At 55.4% G+C, this 14,356-nt stretch overlaps 1 protein-coding gene across 9 annotated transcripts in view; it reads left to right on the forward strand.

Moving 5' to 3' along the window:
* SLC29A1 (solute carrier family 29 member 1 (Augustine blood group)) overlaps nucleotides 1-14,356 on the forward strand; it is a 33,894-nt gene that overhangs the window by 692 nt on the left and 18,846 nt on the right. For 2 of the 9 annotated variants that reach the window (XM_057370702.1, XM_057370779.1), the window contains exon 1: nucleotides 10,254-10,490. The gene's annotated coding sequence lies outside the window, so the exon portion shown is untranslated. The other 7 variants (XM_057370719.1, XM_057370736.1, XM_057370744.1 and 4 more) reach the window with 7 other exon arrangements.

A 14,356-nucleotide genomic window follows, 5' to 3' on the forward strand; every position in this document is an offset into this window, starting at 1 on the left:
GGCGGCCCCGGGGCCGAGGGCTGTCCCAGCCCGCCCGCGCGGTGCCCTTGGCGCGGCGGGAAGCGCTAGGACCCGGCGTGCTGCGGCCGGCAGCGCTGGCACCGGGCGGTGCGGGACGGGACAGTGTCCTGCAGGCGGCGGCGCCGCGGGAAGGAGCCGGCAGCGCCCGGGAAAACATGTAAGCGACGCGGCGGTGTCCCGGCTGCCTCGGGTGCGGGTGGGTGCTGGGGAGGAGCGGGGCCTCCGGCAGCGGCGGCAGCAGCGCTCAGGGAAGCCCTGGCAGCCGTCCCGCAGCAGTGCGGGGCCGCGGAGTGGCCGGCTGTCCCACCGGCGCTCCGACCCCGGCACGCTCGGCCCCGCTCCCGCCGGCGCTGGCTGCTGCTGCCTTGCTTTCCCGTCCCGCTGCGGGACCCCGGGGAGCAGCGCCACGGAGCAACAAACGCCTCCCCTTTCGCCATTCCCCAAGACAGCCCCCTGGGGACGGTGTTTGGTTACCCTGCCCGTGGGGATGTCACCCAGCCACTGGCACGGCCACCGTTTACTGGCCCCGTCACCTTCCTGTGTCAGTCCCAGACTTCCCTGAGCGCTGGCTCCCTCCCCTTCCCGCCAGTCACGTATGGTCCTGTAAAAGCCCCGGGGGTGCCTGCCCCACAGAAAGCAGCGCCACGGAGCCCTCCACGTTGTTGGGGCTCCTGGCTCTGTGCCACAGCTCACCTCCCTGCCAGAACTTCTTCTGCAGCCCCATTCACCCCTTGTAGGCCCTTTGTCCCAGTAGCTGGGGACTGTCCCATGACCCTTTCCATTTCTAGGCTGACCGCTGGGAGTTTGCCCTTCCCCCTTGCACCATTCCCCATGCAGCTCCTTTCTCCCTAGGCACTGTTCCCTGGCTGCCTTCGGTGTGATTTGGCCCAGCACAGAGGTCCTGGCTACCGCCTGAGTCCAAGGCATGGCCCAAGGCTTTTTTGCAGGAGCCTGACTTCGTGTGCAGGCGGAAGAGAGGTGAAGGTACAGACAGAACAGGGTTYGTAGCATGGCCCTTGACCCAAATCAGTGGTGCCTCTCAAGGTCAGGGCACTGCTCTGCTGCCCCACTAAAGATCTTAATACAAGAGGTGAGAAAACAGGGTCCCCATTGCTGCTTTTTGTCCTTATCCCTCCAGTGTCCTGGTGCTGTCCTGGGGAGGGAGGGAGCAGGTAGTGCTGAGGGACTGAAATGAATTGGAAAAGGTAGGGAGCAAGGGAAGCTGGCACAGTTGGATGGTAGGAGATAGGGAAAGTTGTCTGTCATGGTTATTGGGCTTGTGCAGGGAAGGTGATGGAGGAGAACCAGCTGTGCAGCACCAGCTGTTTTGTGCACAGACATATAAGAATCCCCCCCATTCCCTGCCAGGAATGGCCAGAGCATCCCTGAAGGCAAGCGGGATGGCACTGGGAGCAGCAGGATGGGAGATACGAGTGACAGTGGCAGAGCAGCCTGTCCCACATCAGAGCRGGCAGCCCTGCTCTGAGCTACTATCGGCAACAAGACACTCCAGGGCTCTCCAGGAAGCTAGGCTTTCATGGAGCTCTTTTTCTTCTTGAGAAGCTTGGTTTTTTTGCAGGGAATCCACATCCATGACTGCAGTTGCAAAGCAGGTCCAGCTCTGCTGGGCACTACATGGCAGCTCAGCTCTGCTGTGAAGCTTCCCAGCTCTGCCATCCCAGGACACAGCACTAGCAAAAGCCAGGTGAGACTTTCCCACCTGCTTGCATCTTCTGGAAATGGCAGATCCTTTGTGGAGAGTGGAAAGGACAGGGAGTTGGTGACATCTGCAGCTCCTCCCTAGAAAAGGGGATCTTTGTGGGAAGCCAGCCACCACTGTTGTCAGGGCTGACTTGTTTTCTGGCTTGCCAGAAAAGAGATTTATTTGGTCTGGGCAGCAGTGTTAGAAGAGCAAGCCGTTTCCCTGGAGACTGAGTCCCTATCAGCTGAATATGGATGTACAGAGTAAGCCTGAGGCCACGAGCCCCTGGGAGGGTAGTTCCAGGAGCCCCTCTTGTTCCTGAGGCACTTGGGCAGTGGCACAAGAATGCTTCTGGATGCCTCATAGCCCAGGACCAAGGGGAGAAGCAGGCAAGCTGCCTTTTGATAAGTAAGCTATGCTGAGGAGGTGCACTTCATGCCTTTCCCCATCCCATTCCTGTGGGACTCAGGGTTCTCAGAGGACCAGCTCTGAGAATTTTTCTCTGTGGCCGGTGGCTGAGCAGCAAGCACAGGCCCACAGGATAGTTACCATGTTCAGGGTGACTGTCACAGTGTTGTGTTCTCATGTGGTCCATCCTGASCCTGAAAACTGCTTCCTAACACTATCCCTGCCCTTCTACACAGTGTGCTATCGACAGGCAAACTCTGTTTCTTTAAACCACCTTCAAACAAACTAACAGCTCCGAGTTCTGCCCTTGGGCTTCCGTGCTCACTCCCAGATTTCCTGGCTCCTGCTCATCCCCAGTCTCCCCAGTGTGGGTGAGCACAGCACACACAAAGCCCACATTTCAGGGTGTCTTGTCGCACTTTGTGCACTTGGCTCCCAGTGCCAATTGTTCCCTCACCTCCCAGCTGCAGCTCACTGTCTCCTCATCCTCACAGTGAGCCCAGCGCTCGGGCCCTTGCCTACCCTTCCCTTAAGCCCCTGCCCGAGGGCTGGTTTGGGATACCTCCCCACGCCGGAATGCCAGACCCTCTCCCACCGGCTGGGACAAAGCTGCTGCTGCGCTCCCCCTCTTCCTGCCCAGCCTGGCTCCGGCATTCCGCGGAGCCCCTTAAGCCCGCGGCCKGCTAATTCCTTCCCCGTGCTCGCCGTGCTCCCGGTCACGCCGGGCCGGGGGCAGGCCGCCCGCGCCCCGCGCCGCCGCCAGGGGGCAGCCCCGGCCCGCCGCCGCCCCTCAGCCCTCAGCGTGCGGGCCTCAGCGCCGAGCGGGGTGGCCGCGGAGCCCTCGGGGGCGGGCAGCTCTGCAGCGGGGTGGCACGGGGCCGGGAGCAGTGCCTCCCCCTCGGGAACAGCCAAATTCGGCCGGCAGGACGAGCGCGGGGCGCTGCAGGCTCCCAGCCGTGTACCCCAGCCCCTCGTGTGAGGGGTGCAGGRCCCCCCGAGGGTTTCCTCCTGCCTGCTCCGTGTTGGAGCATCCTCTGCCCGCGGGTGGGCACTCGSTTTTGCAGAGGGGCTGAGGAAGGAGGGGAGGGCAGGCCCAGCGGTACCCTGGCAGCTGAGCTGCTGGTCATGGGTTTGGCCTGCCCTTCTTTTGATGTCCCAGGGTTGTGCTCCACTGGGTGGCCTGGGGGCCTTGGGAACCTGAGGAAGCATGACTGGCAAGGAGAAGAAATGATGAACGACTGCTACTGTTGGAAGCTGTGGGAAAGGGCCCTCCTGGAGACCTCCCGGGGGGATGTTTGGGAGCATTCAGCCACAGCTCCGCTGCTGATTCGCCCAAAGGGGAAAGCATGACTGGATGAACTTAGTCTCCRTACAGGATTTAGTCAGCCTTGCCAGACGTTTGCACAGAGCGGAATTCCTCCGTGCCAGCCAGCAACTGTTGGGCCAGGCACAGACCAGGGCTGGCACGGCTGTGAGAGCTCCTGGACCTGTGTTTGGAGCTCTCGTCTCTGCAGGTGGCCATGTGCCATGGTCCCCGTGGTGCTGGTGGCCGCRGAGCCTGCCCAGGGAGCAGGGACAGCAGGTAGGCAACTTGGCCTTGCCATGCAGGATGGGCAGTCTCCGGCTGCAGCAGCACTCCCTCAAGCTGGAGCATTCAGCTCTTGYGCATTCAGTGCAAATACCAGCTGTCTGCACTACCAAGGTGCCTCAGGAAGGCTGATGGGGAGCCATGACCTTAGGCTTTCCCCCATCTCTGGAGCCRGGATCCACGCATCCTCCAGTGAGGCTTCTTCTGCCTTTTAGATGGCTCTTGGAGATCCCTGGAGCCATTGGGTACCTTGCTGCACTGGGGTCTGGATGGACTTTGTGGAGGAGGGTATGAGACCACACAGCAGCTTCCACCCCTATCCCTCCTGCCAGGTTCCCTGGTCCCCAGCAGCCCACAATTTCCCTGTGGGTTTTACGAGTGTGGCTGGGTGCCAGCCAGCTCCTTCCTTAATGGCTGTGCCCCGTCGTCGTGGGAGACTGTTGCTGCCAGCTAAGGAGCAGGATGTGCCCCCGGCACCGCTTTAATGGGCCAGATGACCTTGACTATAGTGTGGCTCCCTCTGCCCGGGCCAGCTCTATCCTCCGCCAAGGAGACCTGGTGTGACACCATGACAGAGTGCTTGGAGTGGCCTGTGCCCCAGGGCTACCATTTCTGAATGCCTCAGGGTGTACCCGCCTGCCGCTGAGCCGGGGGTTAACCCTGTCTCCTCTGGTACAAGTGGGAGCCTGAAGTGTATTTCTTGAGTTTCCCCCAGTTTCCTCGGCTCRGGCAGCTGGAGACTGCCTGCCGTGAGGTAACATTTCACCCTTGGGCGGTGGCTGCGCAGCTGTCACTCAGTAACCAGCACCCAGCAGCTCCGCTGCTAATTGGTGCCATTAGTTAGYATTTACTGTCTAAGTGCTTGTAGTAGAAAGCAAATGGGTGGCTGGAGCTCAGGAGAGGGCACCAGCTGTGCAGGGAGGGAGGCAGAGGGGTGGGGACAGAGGAGGAAAGGATTGCCTTGGCAAGGATTGTTCTCAAAAGATGGTGAGGATGGGAGACCTTCAGCAGTGGCTTGGGCAGAGGGGCCTGTGTCAGGCCCCCAGCCTGACAGCAGTGAGATGCCCTGTGTCCCAAAGGTGCGGCTGCTCTCTTGGGCAGGCTGCCTCCACCTTCAGCAGCCTGAGAGGGGACTGGAACTTGGCTGAATCCCACTGTCCACCACGGGCCCCTTGCTGAGCTGTGCCCAATCAGCGGACAATGGGATTTGTTTCTGCTTGCCCAGCTGGAAAACACCCATGGCCCTGCCATTGCCACGGGCTGGAAATGCATGGAGGCCCTTCCTTGTATCTCCAGACCATTTGCTCACCAGGGCTGTGAGTGCTTTTGGGGTGGTRGTATCACCACATTGCATCCCAGTGCTACCAGCGCAGGGGGATGCTCAGCATGGGGAGGCGGTTGGGATGACTGGCAGCAAGTGCCTCCCTCTTYCCTGCCATTCCTTGTAGGGTTTCTCCTAGGGCTGCTTGTCTGCTGGCAGCGAGCTCTTGCTGCCCCCAGCCCACTAGTGAAGAAGTCACAGGCAGCTGCCTGACTTTATCCCTGCAGGTCGTGTTGTGCAAGGAAGCCGAAGGAGGACAGGATGCTGGAGGTCTGCATGGCTCCCTGCAAGTGGTGATATGCCAGCTGGATCTCTGTGCCACAGGCAGAGTTCAGGAGGGTAGCACAGCCTACTCCTTCCCCACCTCATCCCAGCAAGGCTCCGGCCATCAGGTGAGCATGACCTCTGCCCTGCCACCTCATTCCAAAATGCAGGGCAGGGCACCGAGAGCCCAGGGGTCACCATCAGGAGTCCTGCAAGCAATGACTGGAGAACTTCCACCCCAAAAAGAGTCTGCCASCAGTTCTTCAGCCAGGACCAGCAAGGCAACAGCAAAACTAAAACTTTTGTCCTTGAGCCATTCGCTGACCTTGGCAACAGGCTGAGATGCTTTGTTGAGTATCAAAGCATCCATGGCTATTGCAGTCTCTTTATAACTGGATTCCAGGAGCCTCTAGTGGGGTTTTTGCCCTCATTGGCTAAAAGGCTAATAACCTGCTAGCACTTGACAGAGGTTCAGCATCTTCTGTTTCCCTCATGTGACTGATTTAAATGCCCTTTTCCCCCCTTTCCCAGTACAGYTGTGCTCTGCTGCCTTGTCACACTTGTAGAGAATTGGATACAGCTGCTAATTCTCTTGCCACTCCACTCCTACTGCCTGCTCTGCCTTTCCAACATACTGGTTCTCTGTTCCTCTGCTCCATGGCACTGAGGGCCAGTGCAGACTCTTTGAGCTGAGCTGCTCATGCCTTCCTCTGGGTTGGGGCAGGCAGCATCCAATGGAGGGAAACGCAGTCACTGTGGGTCATGCTTGCAAAGGGAAGGGTGGTTTTGCAGTGGAAAGGAGAGCTGGATGGCATGCAGTCCCCTGGCGTCACCCCTGCGGCAGGTTGGTGGCCTTGCCATGCCTCAGTTTCCTCTGCCCCTAGCACAGGCACATTTGAAGCAAAAGGAAATCTCATTGCAGAGGAGGGCTGGTGGGCTAATTAATGTATGGTTGCAAAGTGCTTCCAAGTCTCCAAGGAAAACGGTCGACACRGGTGCCAAGTGTAAAGGAATCTGGAAACATTAAGTGCCTGCAAATGCTGCCTAGCTCCCCAGGCCCTAAAATTGAGATATTGCCCAAGAGGCACCAAAAATATTCCTTCAGCTCATGTGATGCATTATCCACTGCCTGGAATAAATCTCCCTTTTTGCTGTTGCTTTCCAAACCAGCTGTTTGTTTGTTTTCCCATTTTGGATTTCATAGCTTTAGTTAACGCTGAGAATTGCTASAAGGGAGGAGAAAAAAACTCCAGCTTTTGTGAAAGATTTGGCAGCAGGCGTCACTGAAGGGAGAGCACTTCTGCTGTTTGTTCTGCCTGTTACAAACTAGCTGTGAGCAGAACRTACAAATTCGGCTCCAGGTGACAGCCTTGCAATTCCTGCAGTGCATGTTTGAGTTTTCAGAAAGAAAACTCAAAGGGCTGAGCAGCTTGAGCCTCACCAGCATATTCTGGTAAGCATGTCCGTGGGACTCCCAGCCTTACATAAGGGAGAGGCTTTGCTGGCAGTCTTCCTCCCTTGCCTTCTCTCTTTGCTCTGGGAGTGCAGCGATTTGCCAACAGCAGCAGCGTGTTTTGGCACCGTGCTGCTACTTTGGGGATGGAGAGGGTGGGAACACAGCAAGCCCCTAAACCCCATTCGAGGCTGCTTTTTCTCCTTGCCCAAATTACACAGGGGAGAAACATCTAGCTCTGTGTGTCATACCATGGTGGGCCCAGTACCAGAGTTGGGCAAAGCACAGCTGTTTCCAGTTTGGAGCAAGAAACTGTTTTCGTAGCTGTTTGCTTCTTCTAGGAGGTTTGTTATTGAACCCGCTGAGGTGAAGATGATAACATGAGAGTCCCTTGGGAGCAGAGGGCTCTGCAAATGCAACACCTTCGCCAAGATGAAGCAAGGCAGCTTGACCCTACAGCAAGGGCTCATGTTTGTGGGGCAATAAATRAGTTGTTATTGACTGTGCAATTTGTTACCTTCCGTACACCACAGAGGAGGTGTTGCCCCTCTTCGACTGCATGCTGCCATTGGCATTACACAACCMAAGGACTTGCATCACTCTTGAGAGCAGACGTGCACTCTGAGRGGCTGAAGTACCTCCACGGAGAAGAGAACCTGGAGTGAAACATCACCTGTCCTGCACCAGTCAGGGCTGGATTTTGAAGGACACTCGCTCTCTCCCACACTTAGCCTTCCTCACCCCACGGTGTCTTGCTTGCTCCAGGTCTCCTGCCTACCCAAGAGAAGACATCATTAGATCCCATCCTGCAAGCTGGTGGTGGGTGGGTCACAGGTCTGAGCAGGGAAGCAGCCAGCAGCTGGTGCTGTCCTTAGGAGCTGGAAGCTGCCTTTCTCTGCGCCTCCCCTCGAGTCCATCTGCTGGCCTCCTGTCTGCCTGCGGTCACTGGTGGCTGGGATGCTGTTCAGTGCTAATGGATTTCAAACCCCCCATCTCCAGTGAGAGACGTCTCTGTTGAGAGATGTTGATTCCAGTGCTTGGGGGAGAGTGTCTGTGCAGACAGGACCAGAGCTGCAAATTAGAACATTTAATCCTGTACTTTGGTGATGGTAAGTGCTACGAATTCTGCTGCTGAAAGCCTGGGGTGAGGCAGCGGCTACACCCACGCTGTCCTGAAGCAGAGACTTCCTGGAATATCCACTCAAAGGTAAATTTTGCGGTGTTTCTCCTCCCGAAGGGGTTTKAGGCTGTAATGATGCTGAGAGTTTTGTCCTGACTTCTGGAAGCACAGTGTCAGTTTGTCTGTGCACTGCCAGTCTGGACCCTGTGCTTAAGTTCCTGGGGGAATTGGTTTCTCACAGCTTTCAGTCTGTGCTAAAGTTGGAGCTTATACAGAAAAACAAAACTGTAAAGATGCTCAGATTTTAGCTCATGCTGCTGAGCAGCAAGTGTGGACATCACAAGGAGAAACCAGGGTCCTAAGGTGTTGTTGCATCAATGTCCCAGGGACTGCCAAGGGGGCTTGTGGGGCTCTGTGGGTGACAGTGTGGCTCATCTCAAGAGATGAGAAATGTTGAAGCAGGCGACCTCTCTTTTCTGTTTTGTTTGGATTTTGCAGGGAAGAGAGGAGACAAAAGAGACAAGATGAGGCAAGGCAAGGTGGGGAGAGGACAGATTTTGTCTGTGTTGCAGYTTAACCAGAAGACCTTTCAGATCAGAATGGCATAGGGAAATGGGCTGAGAACAGGCCGGCCCAGGGCTTGGATCTGTCATTGCCTGGGAGATGCAGCCTGGGAGCTTTAATTAGATATGAGAGCTTTTAAATTTAATCCTATCTGATATGAATCTTAAATTKAAGAAAAGAGCCTCCTGTCTTTCTATCTGACAGTATTATCTGTTGCTCCCTTCATGTTGTTAGTGCACCCTGCTATCTGACCCCAGAAGCCCATAACCATGACAGATATCTATGAGGGAGAGGGAGAGATCCAGCTGCGGAGGCTGCTACTGAGCAGATCGGTGAAGAGGTCTCTTCCCGAGMGTGACACTCCGCAGTGTCATCGTTGCTGATCAGAAAGCACTGGTAGCTTTCTCAGCCCTGTTACCATTGCCTTTTTCTTAGGCATTGAGGACTTTTTGCTTATGTGGCAATGTTTATTGGTCTGTCTTAAAATACAAGCTTGGTGCTTGGATTCTGCAGGAAGATGTGTTAGAGATCATCTTGCTGAGAGAGCATGAGAATGAGAATCTGCCAGAGTTTTCGGGRGTGTTTTAACTTCTGGTTTTAATTTCTAACCCAAACTGATCACRATCTGCAGAGAATTTTCTGAGGCTGTTTATTAATGGAACAAATGTTTTAATGGTCAAAGATGCCGCAGGGACTTCCTGGTGCCACTGCCTGTGGCTGTACAATGTAGGTGAACAGAGAGAGCCAGGAAAGCCCTGTGTTYCTTTAAACACCCAGCTACATAAAAAAATATATCTGTGACTGTTTAACCACAGGATATGAGGTTAAATTCAGGTGCACTCCCCTTTGCTGGGGGACAAAGTACCTGAGGACTCCTCCACGTTTGCACTTCAGCTAAGCTACAGGCTTTTATCACCGCAGATAGATATCTATTCCAGAGAGATAGGAGTCTGGAGGCGGYAGCCTGAAAAAACACATCTTAGAGTTTGTGCCTGCCCCCTGAATACACACGGAACTTACATCCTCCGAATATAGGGGGATTGCTAAGTTTCAGAGGGCTTTGCACATTACCTGCCATCCTGGGTAGCACCACCACAAATACACAGTACAAAAAGCTGTCTTTAATCCTCTCTGTGAGTCATAGAATCACAAATGGGTTGGGTTGGAAGGGACCTTAAAGATCATCAAGTTCCAGTCTCTCTGCCATGGGCAGGGATGGCACTTACTAGGTCACTAACTTGAGACAGATATATATATATATGTGTGTGTGTGTGTGTGTGTATGTAGGTGTGTATACACATATATATATACGTATACGTGTGTCTGTATATGTACATGTCTATATATACATCCATATATACATAAATGTGTATATATTACACCCTTAAGTGGTGACTGCCAGCAGAGAGTGTTTTTGTCTGGATTAGAATGCACCATGGGGGACAAGTGAACGTAGGAACAAGGAACGTAGGGGTACAAGGAACGTAGTGAACGGGGCCAGCTCACACTCCATTTAGAGCAACAGTTTAATGCATGGCTCCCTTTAGAGCGGTAATATTTACTAATGCAAGGATAATAACGCAAACCCGGCGCTGGGTGAGACTCCGCAGCTCTAGCAGYAGTGCTTTCCTTTCCCCAAGAAGCAGGCGAACCGCAGGCCGGAGGGGGGTTTCCCGCCAGCTGCGGGGCGTGGAGATGCGATAGGCGCGGAAAGGGGGGGAGCCAGGGGCGGGCAGGCCCGGGGAAGGGACGGCYGCGGAACGCGGGGTGGCGCGGAGAGCGCAGCGCAGGTGGGTTCTCCCCGAGGTGTGTACGGCTGCCAGCGGACGGTTTGCGGCTCCTCTTACCCCCTTCTCTCCCGAGGGTGGCGGGGAAGGGGCGGGAAGCGGGGAAGTACACCGCCTCTCCCACGCGAGAACCGCGTGGCACAGAAGGCGGCAAGAGGCGGAGGAGGAGTTTAGAGAGCGGGACGGAGGCGGCGGGTTCTCATCCGCACCGGGGAGAGAAGGAGCCGGAGCCGGCAGGCAGCGGTGGGCACCCGCGTTCAAGGTATTGGCTCAAAGTCGCCGAGCTTTTGGCCACCCCGGTTCCCTCCGGGGCTCCGCGCGGCGTTTCAAAGCTGCCGGGTGCGTGGGAGCCCTCGGAGTGAGCCGGGGGATATCCCAAGCACAGGACCCGGCGCCACAGCGTGGGAAGAGGCGGCGTGGTAGTCGCGGCTTGGAGGAGGGAGGGCTTATGATACACAGATGCTGTTTGTTTGGAGGGGTTTCTTCCTTRCCACCCTGCACGGCCACTACAAACCCCCTTTCATAGTTACTGCCGGGGGAGGAGAGCATGTGGTTTTGGGGATGCGAAGTGGAGCGGCCAGCGCATGGCTCAGGGCATGCAAAACGCAGTGATGCTTTGATACCTGGGATGCAGAACTCCACCGAGGGATTTGTGCGCCGGTCCTCCWGTTTTGGAAGTGCACATCCTGCCGAACAGTGTCATGTGTGCATGGCAGTGTCTGCCAGCACATGGGTGTTCTGGGGTCCCTCTGTCACATGCGTGCGCAGGGTGCCATGTGCTGCTGTGTGAGAAGTGRGGCAGAACCCCCCTGGCTGGCAGAAAAGCTGCTGGGTCAGGGTTGCTCCAGGTCCCGCTCAAGAAAATGCTCCCATTTGGCTGTGGGATGCTGTGGAAGATTTCAATGAGTGTTTCTTTCCGAGGAGAGCCTCGTCGAGGCAAACGTGCCAAGAGCTCCYGTAGAGCCCTTTTGTGCTGTCCTCCTCACCCCTGTAGCTAAATCGGAGGCTCACACCCCTGCTAGATCGTAATACTGCCAGACCAACACAGTCCCTATCTGTACTCACCCGTGCTCCCATCTGCCTCTTGGGAATGGGCTGTAGACTGTGTGGGAAGGCAACTGAGGCTAAACCCTGGAGCTGTGGGATCGCAGACAAGTAAAGCCTGTATCCTTGATCCCCAGGGCTAGGGGCTGCAGGAAGAATTTGTGCAGCTGTTGGCCACAGCTGGATGCACTTCCCAGCTGCTCCTAAAGCAGCCCAGTGGCCCCTCAGTTGCCTGTTGTGAGCAGACACAGTTGAGGGACTTCTGTGAGTGCCGACATGGGAAATCCTACTTTCCTGCACTGCATCCCAGCTTGGTGGCATTGTTTCCACTCACCAGTCCCTGCAAGATGCTGGACAGCCTCAGGCTCCCTCGAACCTGTCTTTACTACAAAGCTATCTCACGATGTGACTGTGCAGGGATGCTTTTCCCTTGGGTTCACTGGTTGACTTAGTGCAACTTATGGGCCATTGATAATGTCAGTCCAGCTCTGACACCACATGTGTGCCCTCCAAAGCACTCCTGCTCCTGACATTGCTTTTTGCTCGGAAAAGACAGGTAGGCTTGCTCTTGGCTCAGACAGGGCAAAGGCAATTCTTTTTCAGCACCAAGGGCTATGACATCAGCCCCAGAAGATACTTTGCAGGGTGACTCTTCCCTCCRCAATTAGAGCAGATGAGAGGTGGAGGCTTAAACTACCAGATACCTGGAGTGAGGAGGCTGAAGAAATTCAAYTCAGCTTGAATTTAGCAAATGCAGSRCCAGCACACAGGAGAGTGTGTCACCTCCATCCTGCAGTTGTCCCTCTTCTCCATTCTTTGCCAAGCTGCATAATTAACCACTGGCATMAATTCCCCAGCATGGCATCCCTGCTCTCATTATCTTGGGTTGGGAGGTGTTAATGAGCCTCTTCCTCTCTGAAGATGAGCCATGGGCTTTGTTGTTGACCTGGCCTGACCTTGTTGGGGTATTGGGGTAAGCCAGGGTGCGGAGGACAAAGCAGGCACCCATTCACCCACTCCTATGCTGCACCTTCCTCACTSTCCCCAGCTCCATTCCCAGTTCCCCTGGCAGAAGCAGGGCTTAGGGACCAACCCATTGGGATAGAGGAGCCCAGGGCCATCTGTGTGCCCTGTCCAATGGGAAGGCACCAGCCATTGGCCTTGGGAAGTCAGCAAGCAGCTTCTGATGGTTTCCATGGGACATAGGTAAATCTGACTGGTTTTTGTTCAGTGTAASGTCCAGGCCCCTGGCAAATGTTACAGAAGCTGCAATGCCAGCTCTCATCCCTGGAATTCTGTTTGCTTGTGGTCCTTGCCAGCTCTGTAYTCACCCCATAGTTAAACCTCAGTTACCTCCCTGTGCCTTCCCAACACTGAGCTCTTTCCTGAAACACCTGCCAGCGCAGCACTGTGCAGTTTGGGGCTGCAGGACTGCCAGCTCTTAGAGTCTCATCTCCATGTAACTCGTACTCAGCTGCCAGCAAGCTGAGGCCCAAAGCACTATGCAGAGGGAGCTACAGGCATTTGCAGATGGACAGGAGTCAGGGTTTTACCAGCCACACAGCTATTTTGATTTGATTGAGCAGTGCTATAAAGTCTAATTGTTTCTTATGTAGAGAGTGTGCGAAATACGGGATGGGGAAAGAAGTGTGCCAAGAAAGGGCAGACCCCCGGTGGGTTTGGTTACATCAGAATGTGTGGTCTGGAGGGACCTCCACGCCCCAGCTGAGGCTCTACAGTACTGCACCCCATCTCCCAGTCAGATTTTACAGACCTGTTGGGGGGCTGTACGTAGACTCTGGGGTGCCCATGTGGGAGAGGAGCTGTGATGTTGCATGAGGAATGCGTTTGAGGATTGTTCCCATGAGACAAGGGAAGCTGTAGTGTAGGAATAATGCTAATAGCCCTTTGTAATTTCATTGCTATGATGGTGATGTGAAAAACATCACTGCTGTGACCTTTTGGYCCTGCTGTGGCTTGAAGCAGGSTTTTYCTTGRTCTCAGCAATCCCCAMGAAAGGGGGAAGCTCAAAGCCCTSAGTATGAGTTGCTGTCATACATCARTTGTTACACAGATTGGYGAGCCTGGTGTTCTGGCTGCAGTGCTCGAGGCTCACTTTCAGCCTTTTGGTTAAGCTGTGGGTCAGCACAGTCAGGCTTCAGCTCCAGGAGACCATYTTTCCTTGGGGCCAAAAGGGAGCAGAGACCTATTGCATGCCTGCGGCTCCTACAGAAGCAGTCAGCAGGAAGTCAGGCAGATTTCCGCAGAGCCTTCTTCCCACCACAGGAGTGCTGGTGAGATTTGCTTTAGTTCATTTCCTTTAGGACTAGTCTGATAGGAAGGCACCTTGCTGTGAAATTTCCAGCTGGAAATTCATGGAGTGAGCACACCAGGAAGCTGCAGAGGGAGGAGGCAGGCTTGGAGGTGAAGAGCAGGGCTGGGAGGGGTGTGGCTGAGTGGGCAGCAGCAGTAGGACTGGAGGGTTGAGCACCCTGCTCTGGCCATGCACTGAGGCTCAGTTACGGCACCAGGACTGTGTCAGCCACGCTGTGCCAAGAGCAAGCCATCAACCTGAGTGTGTACCTGCATCCCCAGACTGACACTGAAGTGGCCCCAGYCTCCTGCAAGACTGCTGGGGAGAGGGGTATCCTGCCTGGGCTGCCCTGTTTAGCTTCTCTGCTGCTGCCCAAGCTGTGGCTCCCAACATGGTCCTCATCTCTGGCTGGTTCATCATGGCTGGCACATCCAACCACTGATGCCATGCAGGGACACAGAGCCAGTTTACACCTGCAGCTGGGGGCCTGTTCACCTGGCTCAAGCCAGTGAGGGCTTTRGAGTTTTGCTAGAATTTTTGTTCATGGTCATGGGAAACCCTCATGACAGGAGCACCATCTGTTTTAAGCTTGGGGATAACCCCTGGAAAACAGCCAGAGAAGCGGGAGGGACTGGTGACACATCTGGCTTCTCAKTCCTGCCCAGAGCTCAGGATTGAAGGAGATGCCAGCCTTGTCTGCCTTGTCTGTTCTGCCCTTGACAGGCCCTGTCATTTCCTGGTGTCAGGACCAAGCTGGAGGCAATTCCATT

Source organism: Malurus melanocephalus, unplaced genomic scaffold, assembly GCF_030028575.1.
Source record: "Malurus melanocephalus ecotype Western Australia unplaced genomic scaffold, MMel_1.1 scaffold_5, whole genome shotgun sequence".
NCBI classification, from domain to species: Eukaryota; Metazoa; Chordata; class Aves; order Passeriformes; family Maluridae; genus Malurus; species Malurus melanocephalus.